General features: G+C 38.8%; 1 protein-coding gene across 1 annotated transcript in view; it reads right to left on the bottom strand.

Annotated features, from left to right (window-relative positions):
* The window catches only part of COL24A1 (collagen type XXIV alpha 1 chain), a 475258-nt gene that overhangs the window by 423213 nt on the left and 38558 nt on the right, over positions 1–13487 (bottom strand). The window contains exon 2 of the mRNA XM_029948854.1: positions 1681–1888. The gene's annotated coding sequence lies outside the window, so the exon portion shown is untranslated. The remainder of the gene's footprint in view (positions 1–1680; positions 1889–13487) is intronic.

Here is a 13487-nt window from a genome sequence, read left to right as displayed (position 1 = left end):
CTTAAAGTTTCCACACTGTATTTCTTTTATGTTAGATACTTAGTTTCTGCCCATTCTTGGCATGTCTTGCCTGACTTGTTTGGGTCTGTCATTCATTTACAAGGACCCAGGATGTGCCTGGAACTGCTCCTAAAAATGGGGATGCAAAAGGAAGGCAGACACAGATCTTTGCTTTAGAATCTTCTTTCGGGGGACTGCTCACTGATGGAGGCTCCCTGATCACTCTACTCTGACAACATTCTGCTTTCAACATGACAGGTGTGACATTTCAGTAAAAATGTTTACATTTCAGTTAAAAAAAAAAAAGCTATTTTAAATGCTATTATTTGAAGTATTGATTAGGACTGCTTTTACAAAATCAAAATAACAATAGCTTAAGCAAAACAGAAGTCTGTTTTGTTTGTTTTCCCTCAGATGTGGAAGTCTAAGCTATGGTGGTTTGGCAGTGGGATGGTCATAACTCTGCTGCTTTAGTTGTCTAAGGATCAAGGTTTCCTCCATTTTATTGCCTACACATCCCCTCGGCTGTAGTCTTCATTTATTGATCGAAGCTGAATTTTATAACCACATCCACTACCAGAGAAAGTGGGCAACAAGCAGTGTCTTTTTAAGGGCATGACTTAGTAATTTCATATATAGCTTCCATTTCCACCTCATGAGCCGGGACTCAATCATATGACCATATAACTACAAAGGAGGTTGGGAAATGTAGTCTCTAACTGGAAAGCCACATGCCCAGCTAACACTCAAGGGGAAAGTGGATATTTAAGGTCAACTCTTGGTATCTACTGCAGAGAGGAGGTCTCTGGTGAAGGATACTAGCCAATCAGTGAGAACCTCGGAGATTCAGGAGCCTCACTAGACCCTGGGTGAGAAGGACCCCACTGTTATATATGGACATGTTCCTGCATTATTCATTCATGTGCTATTTGTATAAATGATGCAATAGGACATTTTCAGCTTTTATTAAAAGAAGAGTTTCTTATGTTTGGGGAATATTTCAGCAAAATACATTGAACTGACCATTGCCAGATATTTATTTAGAACAATAACAAAAAGTTACTTTGGACACATAAAATCTAAAATGCACATTACTTCACTGCAAAATGAATGATTGCAACCTCTATTCTTTTCAAGGAGCATGACTAATTACCTCCTAGATCCACCAGACCATGAATAATTTCCACCAATCAGATTTCAGTCATGAATAGAGTCCTTAGTTTACTTCATCTCTCAGAACAAAACCACAGCAACATGAGCAACATATATATTCACTGATACAAAGAATTAGCTAATTCTCAATTAATAAAAATGTATGACCCTGACAAAATTATCTTCTAGAAGAGAGAAAAGGCTAGATCATTTGACTCTATAAAAAAGAAAAATTCAGGTGACTTTGGACAAACATACTATGGCCACATACAGAACTGTCTCTTAGGGCTTTCCTAGCTCCAGAGTTGCTTCTGTTTGGACACTACTATTTAACTATCCATTTGAAGAGAAACAACAGATGGTACAGGAATATGAAGTTGTCTATTGTGGCAAACTGAGGCCCCATAACATAATCAGTGGTTAACATTTGTTGAACTCGTATTATTCTAAGCACTTTATATAGGACATTTTATTGGCCATACCCTTGATTGCAGCACAATATTGCCTCAACAAATGGTATCTGCTTACCTCTTTCACCTAATTCCTTGCCGCTCCTAGCTCTGCAGCTGAGCTGAGCCGAGCCACTTGCATTCCCTGACACGGGTTCTGTGTCCCATCGTGGCTCCGTGCCGAAGCGCCCTTCCTCCAGTCTCCTCACCTGGGCAACTCCCCGGTACCTTTCAGATCTCTGCTCCGATAGTATCTCCAACTGGCAGCACGTGTTCCCTGCCATCATCTGCCGCCAAAATAGAGACCACAATAAGTCTGTCTTTTATGCACTCCCATTGCCCCATCCCTTCATTTACTCGCATGTCCGCTGGGACAAAAAGCTCTGTGAGTGCAAGAATGCTGTCCTGACGGCCTATCTCCTGTGTGCTGAGCACCAGGGCTTATACACAGGGGTGTACACAGAGTGGAACAGGCCTGACACTTAAAGGTGAGGTCTCCCCCACTCCAGGAGATGGTTTCTATTTTCCTAAAAAGATTGCCACTAAAAGAATGTAAGTTTCACAAGCGCTGAGAAGTTTGTCAGATTTATTCACTGATGTACCTCTAGAGCCTAGAACAGGGCCTGGTACCTTAGAAAAACCTCAATAAATATTTGTTGAATGACACAACAAAACAAACCATCTACACTTGTTAATGATGTCATTTACTTTGAAAAATATTAGATTGCAAAGTTTTTTTTATATTATTGCTTATCTAAAGTTTCCCAATACCCATCCTTTTATTGGATATATATTTCAATGTTAATTATTGATTTTATTTTTTTACTGTGATTTATAAAGATGCATGTAAGCAGATGTATTTTGCAAAATACATATTATTTTACATTTTTGAAAAACTTCTTGAAACATATTCTAGGTTATCTATAATTTTTATTCAAAATAATAATACATGCGGGAGTGTCTGGGCCAGTTAAGTGTCCAACCTCAGCTCAGGTTATAATCTCACAGTTTGTGAGTTCAAGCCCCTGATCCAGGGCTCTGCTGTCAGTGCCAAGCCTGCTTTGGAGTCTCTGTCCCTCCCTTTCTCTGTCCCTCCCCCACTCACGCACATATGCACGTGTGCCCTCTCTCTCAAAAACTAAACATTAAAAAAATTAAATTAAATTAAAAAATAGAATGCATGCAGATAGGAAAAAGTGGGGCAATAAAAACCATCAATGATCATCTCACCGGAGTGATAACCACTTTTAACATTGTAGTATGCATCAAAACCTCACATTTTTTCATTTTCTCTCTCAGTCTGTGCACATATGTGATATATGTGTGATATGTGTGGTCTACATATCAAATATATATGTACAGATTGAGAGAGATATATATTTACATATATGCACATATACACATATGTGTGGTTTATGAATGTATTATACATGCTGCCTTATAATACTCTTATTCAATTAACAATTATTATAAACATATTTCTGTATCATTAAACATTTTTCCACATTGCAGTTTAACCTACTTTATGGATTTATCCTCTACTAGACAATACGCAACCTGATAAATCTGATTCAATGGCTTATTCTGAGTGAGGATGAACATAGCAGCCCTCAATAAACACCTGCTGAATGGATGAGTGCTGTGTCTAGATCTCTAAGCACACCCTTGGTGGTTCCCACTGGATACATTTTTTTCAGGTCTAAAGTCTCAGTGAGGGATCATTCACCCAAGTGGTAGCCAGCTACTTGAGCTACGTCAACCAGGAGCAGAGAATAGTGATAAGAAACAAGAGTCAGGAGCCACAGCCGGACCTCCTGAGGCAGGGGAATCAGGAAGCCCCAGCTGCGGAATCCCACTGCTACCCTTGCTCACTCCTCTGTGTGCCCTGCTCGATCCTGGTCACTCCCCCTAGATCCGCCCTCTGCTCCGTGGACAAGCAGAGCTGACAGAATCAGACTTTCAGCTCACGTAGTTCTGTTCAAGTAATGAACAGAGTACAACTAGCATCTCTGAGTACCATCTTTGCCCTCAAAAGATAGAGAATCTGAGTCAGGGGTCCACACTGCTGTTAACTGGGAGGCGGAACGTGTAATAACAACTCTTGTCAGCGGGAAGGCAAATGTCAGAGAAGGACGCCTACGAGCCAGTTATATTAGAGGTGATTCAATGTAATTAACCTCAGATGTATGTCTTGGAGAGCAGCGGAAATGAATATGAAGAAGAGATGCTACCGGAATTGAGGCATACAACAATTTTCCACAAACATTTCCAGCAATAACTTATCTGAGGCTCTGTGTTTCTAAGGGCCCACCCTCTGTATAACCATGAAACAGGTCAAATTTGTCATCTGCTCTGTTCCAGGTTCAATTTCAGAGTCCACCTCCCTCGGCTCAGTTAGTATCCTTTCTTCCCACTAAGCAGAAGTCCAAACTGTGTCCCCCTTCCCCTGGAAGCTTCCCTCCAACTTTCACAAAATACTGTTCCATTCTCTCAGAACTATTTTCTCTCTCTCTGCAATTTAATGAACAAGGTCTTTACTAAGTTAGCAACTGCAGTGACTTATTTATATATACCTCTTCTCATTCCAAAAAGGATTAAGGGCAGCTTATGAGAATATTTAAAATAAAGCAAGATATCTTAAGTAAAAGTAGGAAAGAAAAACAATGGTAGGAATATAATATGAAGCCAGGGATAAGGTTAATTTTAAAAAGGTTTCTTTCTACCCATAAAGGCCTATGAGTTTTCTATGAATATAATTTTGCTCAACGTTTAAGTAACAAGCACAAAAAGGAAATCTAATCAGTTGCCCAATTCATAGTGTTCAAAAGGTAAAAAGAGACCAATTGCAAAGAAGTAATTCTTAGAATTAAGTAAGACTAAAATAGAATAGCTCTTATGTCCCTATAAAGATGGCAGAGTCTAATATTATTTAAAAATGTCCTCACAAAGGTAAGTTCATTCAGTCCTCAGTAGGGGTTCAGTATTACACTCAGAGCTAAAGGGTCCAGACTGCTAGGCATTTCCCAGGGTTGCTAGTTCACAAGAATCATTAAAATGTTGTCTTCAATAAATTGGAAGCCTAAGGCCAGTTGGCTAAAATTTTCATACATGACTTTATGTGTATCTGGTAAAACACATACTGAACTTAACACTTGGGATTTTGCTGAAGAAAATTGTGTCCTTGGATCAAAATGGGCACATCTCTAACTCAGTTTAGTCTTTTGTGGTACTTATGAGTAAGATTTTTAGTGCAACTACAGCTGAGACCAGCAATGTCCCAGGCACCTGAAAATGAAATTCTGAATATGAATAATTCATGGACTTGATGCATTTACTGGGAAGGAATGCTTTGTTTTATTCACATTTTAAATAATTTTTTAAAAATAAATTTTTAATGTTTTATTTACTTTTTAAAAATATTTTAATAGTTTATTGTCAAATTGGTTTCCATATAACACCCAGTGCTTCTCCCCACAAGTGCTCCCCACCATGACCATCACCCCCTCCCTGCCCCTCCCCCTTCAGTCCATGGTTCATTTTCAGTATTCAGCTGTCTCCCTTGATCTGTGTCCCTCACTCTCCCCCACTCTCTTTCCCCCTTCCTCTCCCCATGGTCCCCTGCCCGGTCTCTCCTGTTAGACCTATGAATGCAAACATATGGTATCTATCCTTCTCTGCCTGACTTATTTCGCTTAGCATGACCACCTCAAGGTCCATCCACTTTCCTACAAATGGCCATATATCATTCTTTCTCATTGCCATGTAGTACTCCATTGTATATATATACTACACCTTCTTGATCCGTTAATCAGTTGATGGACATTTAGGCTCTTTCCATGATTTGGCTATTGTAGAAAGTGCCGCTATGAACATTGGGTTACATGTGCTGTTTTATTTACTTTTGAGAGAGAGAGAGAGAAAGAGAGAGAGAGAGAGAGAGAGAGAGAGAGAGAGAGAGAGAGAGTGAGTGAGTGAGCAGGGGAGGATCAGAGAGAGAGAAGGAGACACAGAATCTGAAGAGAGGAGCCAGAGGCTCCAGGCTCTGAGCTGTCAGCACAGAGCCTGACCCAGGACTTGAACTCACGAACCGCGAGATCATGAGCTGAGCCAAAGCCAGACACTCAACCGACTGAGCCACTCAGGCGCCCCTCACATTTTAACTAATTTAACGTGTCTCTCAAGAAGTTGTCTAATTCTGAATATTACAAGTAATAATTGTATGTAATAAACTCCTTCTTTTCTTTTTTTTTATTATTTTTGAGACAGAGAGAGTGAGCATGAGCAGGGAAGGAGCAGAGGGGAAGATGGGGGGGAGAGAGAGGAGAGAGGAGAGAGGAGAGAGAGAGAGAGAGAGAGAGAGAGAGAGAGAGAGAGAGCGAGAATCTTAAGCAGACTGCACACCCAGTGTGGAGCCTGGCATGGGGCTCAGTTTCACTACCACGAGATCATGATCCGAGCTGAAATCAAGGGTCAGATGCTTAACCAACTAAGCCACCCAGACACCCCCATAAATTCCTTATTTTATTTCACCATATTTTTATTTCTTTTTTTTTTTTTTTTTGAGAAAGAGAGATTGTGAGTCAGGGAGGGACAGAGGGAGAGGGAAAGAGAATCTTAAGTAGGCTCCACACCTAGTGTGCAGCCTGACTTGGTGCTGGATCTCACAACCACGAGAGCATGACCTGAAATGAAATCAAAAGTCATATGCTTAACCAACTGAGCCACTCAGGCACCCCCAATCAAATCCTTATTTTAAACATAAAGTTATTTGTAGTCTATTTTCATTATTAAAAACCATTTTTCCCATCTCTACTAAGTAACTTTTGAAAAACTACTTTATTTATTTTATTATTTTTTAATGTTCATTTATTTTTGAGAGATAGAGTGTGAGCATGGGAGGGGCAGAGAAGAGAGGGGGACACAGAATCTGAAGCAGGCTCCAATCTCTGAGCTGTCAGCACAGAGCCCAGTGTAGGGGCTCGAACTCACGAACCATGAGATCATGACCTGAGATGAAGTCGGACACTTCACTGGCTGAGCCACCCAGGTGCCCCTTGAAAAAATGCTTTAAATAAAAATATTGGTTTGATGAGACATACCATTACTGTCTTATCTAGGGCTTCCATCTGTTTCAGTCCAGACCTGATTACACCAATGCTCAATCCAATAAAAGCAGCCCTACATGAGTACTGATGACCTAACACGCTGCTTCTCCCAGAAGAAACTAGTGGAGCAAAAGGAAAAGAGATTCCAACTCTCTGGATAAGTGCCTCTGTACCCACTTATTTACTGGTGCTGAAATCTAGGTAGAATATAACTTGACTATGATCAAATATTACAAACTAAATGGGAAGTTACTTTAGAAAATTAATGGTTGGTTAGAGCCAATAAAAACAAAAACAGAAATGAAATGGACAAAATAGACAAAACAATAAAGCAAAGAAAGCCTATAATACCAACAGTTGTTATTACTCCACATTTGGTTAAATAATTGGAGTCAACATTTAATGCCTCAGTCTATGAGGAAGAATGAAGGAACATTCATCAGCCCTTAATCTTTTGCACACTTCACAAACATCCCATAAAGAGGATGGTTACTGTCTTAGAGTTCTGACTTCTTTGAAGAAAGACTAGGTGTTATACTTAAAAGTGCAAGGTGGTACAGTGAAAATGATTGTCCACAGAAAGACTGGGAGTCCAGAAAACTAGCTTCCTGGCCCTGCTAATAAAATTCTGCTGATGGGAAAATATGAGCGATTTCTGAAAGAGTAACTTTTGAAAATTTTTAAGAAAATTTAGCCAACTTGTTCTAGTGTGTACACAAAGGAGTACAAATAAATATATCTTAGAAAAGTATCTGGGATCAAAATACCTGAATAAAAACCTGAAAGAATTTTAGGGCCTCTCAAATCTTTAAAAAGTGCTACCACTGTCCTGAGACAGGCTATCTACAATAACATGCCCTATGTTTTCATACACCAAATTCTAGGAAGAAAAATAAAAAACATATGGGCTGGGATTTCTTTTTTTAAGAAAAGAAAACCATATTTAAGGTTTCCTGTCCAGATGCATCAGTCAGACACATCTTGCTTGTCTGCCTCTATAACTTCCTAACATCCGGTCACGGTGCACAGCATTATGTGAACTGACAGATTCCTACCAGAGGAGAAGGGAAGTCAAGCTTCTGAATTGTAAGTTAATTGATGCCACAGAAGTAGTTTAAGATGGTATTTCACCTCCAGTTAACTCTTTTAACTTTATATCCATCACAGTTTTTGTTTGAATAAAAACTAAATAAATGTGCACGTTGGGTCCAAACTTGAAAGCTTATTTTTGGTCCTCTCAGAGTCATTTAAGCAAATAAAGAAAATGCCTCTGTCCTTGTCTTCCCTTTCAAAATTGTCTTAATAGACTAATATCTAACACTCCCTCTACAGGGTGTTTTGTTTCTAGGCTATGAAGATTAATGGTAGGAAATAGCTCAGCTCAGTTTTTAAATTTTAGGCTTTGGTGTCAGATAGACCTGAGCTGACCTCTATTTATTGCTGTATGACCTTGGGCCAGGCACTGAATCCCACTAAGCTCTGGATAATGGAAGAAGATATGCATATCAAATATAACTGACAAAGCATTCATATTCAGAATATATAAAGACTTTCTATAAATAAGAAAAAAAGTCAAATATTCAATAGAATAATGGCAAGAGACTTGAACAGGCACTTTACAAAAGAGGATACCCAAATGGTCAGTAAACAAATGAAAAAATACTCAATTTCATTATTCACCAGGAAAACTCAAATTAAAGCTATGATGAAATATCTCTAAGTACCCAGAAGAATAAGTAAAGTGTGAAAGATTAATACTATAAAGTTCAGGCATCATGTGAAACAATGGGAACATTTACCACCACTAGTGGAAGTAAACATTGGTATGACCACTTAAAAGACTTAGAACATTCTTTACTAAAGTTTAATGGATGCATATCCTATATACACCTGTAACTCTAGGTGTATACCAAACAGAAAGGCATGCACATGTGTACCATAAGACATGTTTATGAGTGTTCATTAGCAACGCTCTTCAAACAGCCAAAACTCAGAAACAACCCAAATGTCCAACATTAGTAGAAAGAATAAATAAATATGCTATATTCACACAGTAGAGTAAGACATAACAAGGGAAATGAACAAAGTGCAAATAGATAACACAGTATGGATGAATCTTATATCTGAAATTGAATGAAAAATCTTGTCACAAAATAGTATAGACTGTGTTTCCACTCACATAAAGTTTAAAACCAGGAAAAACTATCATGCAAGTATTTGGGATAGTGGCTACCTTAGAGGAAGAAAGAAGGGCTAGTGGTTGGGAGCAAGCACAAGATGGTTTATGGGAAGCTGGAGATATTGTTTCTTGAATGAAATTTTTTTAATGTTTTTTTATTTATTTTTGAGAGAGAGAGAGAGAGACAGTGTGAGCAGGGGAAGGTCAGAGAGAGAGGGAGACACAGAATCCAAAGCATGCTCCAGGCTCTGAGCTAGCTGTCAGCACAGAGTTTGATGCGGGGCTCGAACCCATAATCGTGAGATCATGACCTGAGCCGAAGCTGGACACCCAACTGACTGAGCCACCCAGGCGCCCTGAAATGTTAATTACATGATAGTTTTGTAATCATCCTGAGCTCTACATTTACATTTTGCTCACTTTACTAGACGTAAAGTCTACTATATAAGCTTCTAAACGTTTTCTTCATTGCTTTCAGGGCAGGGACCAAGTGAGACTGAGGAAGAATCGGGTTAATACTAATACTGCTTCTACCACCTCTATGTTAACTTCTATATTTTCTGATGTGATGGTATAGTTCTTTTCTTCCTAATTAGCACTGCCTGATTCTTCACATGCAAAATGTAATAGATAGTGACCAAGAGAAGTCAGAAAACTGACTCATGCGAATACAAATTCCCTGGAGAAAGGTAAGGAAAGGTAGCAGTAAAACTTGTGCTTTTATCACATTGATTGTTCCTGTTTGACTCTGGGGAATAGCACATCTTGTTGGAGCTGAGATAGTATTTACTTATCTTCTTCAGAGTGAAGTGGTAACTGCTAACTCCTGAAAGGATACAATCTTTTAAAGGAAAGATGATAAATAATTAAAACCCAAATCTCTGTAGTATGTTCTGCCCACATTCACAATCCAATAAAAAAATTCTCCAAATTCTCACTTTCAATTATCGTTTTCCTTTATTCAAAGTGAATTCATGGGATGATGCCAACGTCCTCAAGCTATCATGTACCACATTTCTTTTTTAGGCACTTCATTTCCCCAAGCTTGCTTTTTTGTTGTAGTCAGTCAGATCTCCCAGGGGACACTTTGGTTCCACAAATTTCAGTTATGTAAGATGAATAAGTTCTAGAGATCTACTCTACAACACTGTGCCTATGGTTAACATTATTATATCATGCACTTAAACATTTAAGAGGGTAGAACTCATATTAAATGATCTTGCCACAAAAATATTTTTTTAATATTAAAAAACCATATATTGACCACTTACTGTATTCCAGGAATCCTGTTTCAGCCTCTCTGAAAAGGCCTGTGTCCCAGGCTAGGCACAGATATTAGACTTTGTTCCATAGGAATTTCCTAATGACAACATTGCCAAAGCTTATTTTGGGATTTTGCTTAACTTTATGGTGAATTCTAGAGTGAATGTTTTCACTTAAGAATTCAAACAAATTGAAGCAACGCTATATTCTACACGTATGCCATTTTGACTTTCATCTCTTACAAAGGGGACTGGAGGAACAAGGTCAATAGAAAACATGAGAAACTAAAGTGGGAGAAGCATGACTTTAGTTGGGAAAGTGTAACTGAAACCAAAATAATGAATACATCAAGTTAACAAATGAAGTATCTGTCATTACACTTATAGTGTATGTATTATAAGGAACCAAAGAAATAGCTGCCTAATTTAATGGGATTAGAGCTAATTGGACTAGATGTCTCTTCACATAAATAATCTCCTGTAGGGAATGAAAATACTTCTGGAATTTTCTCCATTCTGTAAGTAATGGATGTGAAAAGGAAATAGGAAAGCAGATTTGTTTGATCCTTTGGAAAATATTTTAGCATAATTAAAAGTGTATAACTTTGTAGGTACTGAATAATATATGCCAGTGATTAGGCCATTTGCATAATTTGATAAAGGCTTAGAATTTCTATAAGTGATAATGAAGTAAGCTTGTAAATATCCAGACATAATACAGCAAGTACAAGTGGTCACATTAAAGCTTTTGAATGTAAAGCCACACAGGATCCCCAGCAACACAGAGTAAATAGTAAAACCCCACCACAGATTCCTACAAGCCTGATGGCAGAAATGGCTTTTCCATTTCATTTCCTGATCTCACAATCCTGAGTTATATAACATGTTTAAAATGAATGAATTTGTCTCCTTGATGAGTTTCCCAGTCTTCGGTTTTAAAGAGGAAATGGAAAAGACTGTGGTTCCCGCACACACAAAAACGGTTATATGTGTAAGCTCACATGCCTCATTTTTATTCAATCCAAAATAAACTTTGACTCTCTGGTACTGTAGGTGGCTCCTTGGGGAAGGACTTGGGGAGCAAACCAGCACATAGTTGTGGCATGTAAATGAATGCTCCTGGTCAGGCCCTTTCAAAACCACAGTATCCCTACCCCTTCTGCAGAGTGCAGGTCAAAAATAACTATCAGAAGAATCAAAACCCTTCCACTTTGTTTGGATCTCTTAATTAGGACAAAACAGGCAAAATAACTTATCCAGACTCCATTCATAAACAATTAGTAACTGCCTTTTAAAAGGCCTGTGGCCTTTTGACATTTCAGTTACACAATTCAAAATAATTTCAGAGGACAATTAATTTGGATCCTCTTCCATTTAGCTTTATCTTCCTTTAGGGTATACATATGTGAATTATTATTATTTTTTTAGTGTATTTATTGAGAGAGACAGAGACAGACCAAGTGGGGGAGGGGCACAGAGAGAGGGAGAGAATCCCAAGCAGGCGCTGCGCTGTCAGCACAGAGCTCGACCTGGTGCTCAACCTCTTAAAACCATGAGATTATGACCTGAGCTGAAACCAGGAGTTGGATGCTTAACCGACTGAACCACCCAGGCGCCCCATGCATGTGACTTGTTAAGCTGTAGGTTCCATAGAAGTCCCCACGAGCTGTGTTTACTGTCATTGCTGACACTGTCCTTCAGCATCTGTGTTTAATGTAGCGAGTCACCCACAGCACATGTCCAGGGAGAAAGATCCTGAGCAGATGGAGCTTGAACTCCCTGCCTAGCTCCTGACACTCAAATCACAGGTCCCAGTTGAAACAGTTTCCAAATACCCAAACATGTAGTTGTAGTGACACATGTAGTGGTGGGACATATCACGAGAGATGATTGTGAATTAAAAGAAAATCAGCCTCATTGACCAAAACTGTGACTAATTTTCATTTTCTTTTCTTACCTCCACTCTCCTTTCCTAAATACTTCATTGCAGCACCTTTCTGGGAAAAAGTTTTTCCAAAGCAAAAAGGACCAAAGACAGGCCCTGGTTGAGAATCTCCAGGGTTGTCTTTTAATGCTCTCCAGAAAGTTCAGGGGACCTACCAGAGTAATCCGAGTGACTTAAAATTCTATTTTCTTTCATTTAATTATACTTATCATGAAGATGGTAACACTTACAGCTACTATTTGTGGAATATTTACTATATGTATGAAGAAGGTACTAATATCATTCCTATTTCATAGGTAAAGAAATGGAAGTTTACTAAATTTATAAACTCGCCAAAGATGATTTTTTTTAAATTTAATGTTTTATTTAGAGAGAGAGAGAGTGCGAGCAGGGGAGGGTCAGAGAGAGAGAGGGAGACACAGAATCTGAAGACAGGCTCCAGGCTCTGAGTTAGCTGTCAGCACAGAGCCTGACGCAGGACTCGAACCCACGAATTGCGAGATCATGACCTTAGCCAAAGTCGGATGCTTAACCACTTAACCAAGCACCCCTCCAAAGATGGATTCTTAACTACCAAGATATATCATCTCACATTTCCCTTTTCTTCTTTTCTTTAATTTTGTTTCTTGCCTTATTCTAAAAAGAGAGTTTGACCATAGAGATATATTTTCAGTGTCCATTTGCAAGTTATTTGTTAAAGCAGCATTTCCCCCATCATAAACACATATGAGAACATTAATAGTTTTAGATTATCATGATCAGATTATTGAGTTTGAATAAATTGTAGCAAGAAAAATGGAGAGAAAATTTTCAGGACCTTAGCTCTAGTCCTAACTTTGTCACTTCTTTCCTTGTTGCCTGACCTTGGCAGAGCCCTGTGATTTATATGAGCCTCAATTCTGTTATCAATAAAATGGGTAAGGTTAATAGCATCCATCCTGATCACATTACAGAGGTTAGAAATTAGAATATTTATAAATTCTAAAGTGCCACACAGGTGTCAAATGGAATTACCTCTACCAACATGATCCTAGATGCTCGACAATCCAAGGAGGTCTTGCTCCCACCTTGAAAGGCTTAGCAGTTCATTTTGGAGGACTAAACATGGGTCATATTCTCAGTTACACGTGTTCAGGATTCAGTCTATCAAATAGTGTGAACACAGCGTGGGGACTGTGACTTTGCATGGTTGAACTGACATATCTCAACCCAATGTCTGAAGGGTAATAAGCCCTGGGAACGAGGGTAATGTCTTGTTCAGCTTCTGTCCTTAGCACCTGGCACACAGTAGGTGCTCAGTAACCATTAGTTAAATTAAATACATCAGACAAATGAAATCTGATCATAGATCCAGAGGTGGAATTAACTTTCTTCCCAAATTCACAAGTGGAAAAC

Source organism: Suricata suricatta, chromosome 8 (assembly GCF_006229205.1).
Source record: "Suricata suricatta isolate VVHF042 chromosome 8, meerkat_22Aug2017_6uvM2_HiC, whole genome shotgun sequence".
NCBI lineage: Eukaryota > Metazoa > Chordata > Mammalia > Carnivora > Herpestidae > Suricata > Suricata suricatta.
This window is presented reverse-complemented; position numbering and strand designations above follow the sequence as displayed.